Source organism: Kryptolebias marmoratus, linkage group LG13, assembly GCF_001649575.2.
Source record: "Kryptolebias marmoratus isolate JLee-2015 linkage group LG13, ASM164957v2, whole genome shotgun sequence".
Lineage (NCBI taxonomy): Eukaryota > Metazoa > Chordata > Actinopteri > Cyprinodontiformes > Rivulidae > Kryptolebias > Kryptolebias marmoratus.
In genome coordinates this window covers 16684765-16687390 of record NC_051442.1, presented here as the reverse complement: position 1 = coordinate 16687390, position 2626 = coordinate 16684765, and the positions used below count along the sequence as shown (strand labels likewise).

At 43.4% G+C, this 2626-nt stretch overlaps 1 protein-coding gene and 1 long non-coding RNA gene across 4 annotated transcripts in view; one reads left to right on the top strand and one right to left on the bottom strand.

Moving 5' to 3' along the window:
• Nucleotides 1-723: 723 nt before the first annotated feature.
• LOC119617618 lies at nt 724-2114 on the bottom strand. Its single transcript, XR_005233955.1, has 3 exons — nt 1977-2114; nt 1779-1892; nt 724-1696 (listed from the first exon to the last, which is right to left on the bottom strand). It is a non-coding gene; the product is annotated as an uncharacterized LOC119617618 (long non-coding RNA).
• The window catches only part of LOC108233797 (PHD finger protein rhinoceros), a 6365-nt gene continuing 5841 nt past the window's right edge, over nt 2103-2626 (top strand). For 2 of the 3 annotated variants that reach the window (XM_017412485.3, XM_017412484.3), the window contains exon 1: nt 2103-2226. The gene's annotated coding sequence lies outside the window, so the exon portion shown is untranslated. The remainder of the gene's footprint in view (nt 2227-2626) is intronic. The other variant, XM_017412486.3, reaches the window with a different exon arrangement.

The window sequence follows — 2626 nt, the reverse complement described above, 5'->3', positions numbered from 1 at the left end:
GGGGGGGGGGGTCTGATGGGTTTAATAGCTGGGGCAAAAAGAAAAAAAAAACACCACATCCCCTTTTAGACATTTTTAAACTGTAATAAAAGTAACAAAAGATGACAGAAACACGTCATTTCCAGGATGTTGTTATTAAACTCAGGTGATGGAACAAGCTGAGAGAAAAAAATGGGGGGAGGGAGGTGTTGGTGGGCGGGGGGTTGCACTCTGGAGGCCATTTTGACATTTGCTGAGCCCACCGTTGCTGTTACTGTCAGCCATCAACTGATGTCCTTGGGATTGTCTGTAATGAAGCTGTCCACCATCGCAGCCAGCAGGGTGGCTATTTATAGACGAAGGGAGCATCGGCTGAGTAAAGACGAACTAAAAGAAAATCAGATGCAGGCACATGTACAAACACACACACACACACACATCCACCATAAATGTACACTGATGGGAGTCCTGTTACTGGCAAATGGGACTTTCCGTCTTATAGTAGAAGCTGTGGGGTTTTTGACATGAAATTATCTCTGATTCTTCTGCTCTCACTTCCTCTTTGGTATATTTAACCTCACTGTGGCAAAATCGTCAGAGGTGTCAATCACGATATTCTCAATTTTAAAGCTATAAATGTGATGGAAAATTGTAAAAGTTAATTTTACCAGGAATCAAAACAATCACTGCATGTTTTTTTTTCCTTTGCATTTAGGCCCCATTTACTCTATTCTAGATATAAAAAAAAAAAAAAAAAGAAAATCTTAATTTGATGCCACGCCACTCACATCCATGCTCATGAGATCAAATACAAAGAACAGATGCTCCAAAAACAACTGCAGCTTGATTTCTTTCTTTTTGATACTGTTTACAGTTTCCCGTCAGTTCTGAACCAGTTCAGCACACGATCAGATTTCAGTGGGGTCAGGAACGTAATGACACAAGACGCCTCGGGAAGAGTTGAGGAAAAGAAAATTCTCATCAAAACTCAGCATACAAGAGGAATAACAGGTACAAAGTTGTAGTGTAGACGGGGCTTTAATTTGCATTTGTAGCAATTTCCCACGTTCAAAGAAAACAGATTGAAAATTAAAGAACAGAGTAGATTCGAGCTGTGCATTATATCAAAACTCCAAGGTATTCCCGGGCCAGCTGAGAGGGGTGGCTGTGGATCAGTGGTTAGGGCAGATTTTCTCTAATGAGAGAGTTGGAGGTTTGATTCCAGGCAGGAGTCACATGTCAACGTGTCCCTGGTTAGGACTCTGAACCCCTCCTTGCCTCCAGTGTGTGCCCCATCGATGTATGAATGGAGTTTCAAGCACTGAGTAGTCTCCATAGAATGATTTATTCAGATTAGCATTGCAGAGATGTAGCAGAGTACTGTATGAATGAATGTGTGGATGGATTGTGTTGTAAAGTGTTTTGGGTAACCTGGTTGGCTAGAAAGACGCTATATAAATAAAGTCCTTTTACCATATAATATCTTCAGCGAGTCCAGGGTCTAACCCCAAGGTTTCCTCCCAATGGGACTTGTCAGAAACACTTTCCATAGAAGGTGAACTGTAGGTATCCTAACAGAGTCCCAAACTGCCTGTCAGGTTTCTCTGACGTCGAAGAGAAAACAACAGCTTGGTGGAAGACAGACTACAGGACTGAAATATCAGGTAAGTGTATTTATTTACAGTAAGGAGTGAGATGACTGGAACGGAAGTGGAATCTGAAAAGCGGAGGAGAAACGGTAAGTGATCAAACGAGGATCTTAAACGAGCGATAAATGAAACAACTGATTGGAGGCTTACTAAATAGTCAGGTGAGGTTCTGCATCGGTTGTTGAGGAAGACAAAAAACATCAATGAGGAATCAAGGCTGGGTCGTTGCAGACGGAACCGGAACGTCAGGCAGACAGGAACTCACTAAGAGGACGAATACAAAAAAAACACAGGTAAGCAAATCTATAACTTTACAGGCATGTTACTGAGCTGGCTCGAAGACTTTACCACGAGGTAAGCAATGCTCCAGCGCTGATCTGATTCCCACCACAGCCTTAAATACAGCAACTCATCTGATGCCTCATCTCCTTCAGGTGTGCAAAGGACCTGCCTGACTCCACCAGTAGGAGGAGCCAAGCATGTCCACCAGGAAGTGTCAACAAAATCACCGATTACAACACTGCCGTAACCGTCTCCATCAACTCTGCTCCGAACTCCTCATCCTGTGCCAAAGAAAAGGATCTCACCAAAACCTAAAGTGAGTTCAGCCACTTTGTACAGTTTTTACCATTTAGAAATTCGGTACTGTTTAGTTTGCTTTCTCTTCCTGTGCACTTAGTTTAGTTCTGTACATTTAGTCATGCTTAGATCTGTTTAGTTTAGCTACTATTTCTGACTGTCTTAGCTCATGCTTAGATATGTGTGGTTTTACTTCGGCTGTATAGCGGGCCTGGGGTACTTTTAGATAGTTTTGTACCACTGGCGGCGCCAGGGGGGCGCTAGGGAGTGCTATAGCTCCCCCTGGAAAAGTCATAGCACCCCCGTAGCACCCCCAAGCAAAGGCATAACCGGGGTATGTGTGGGACATGTCCCCCACTTCCCTTATGTATGCCCTATATCCCCCGCACTTTTTTCCAGCCGTTGCAATTGTTTAATTT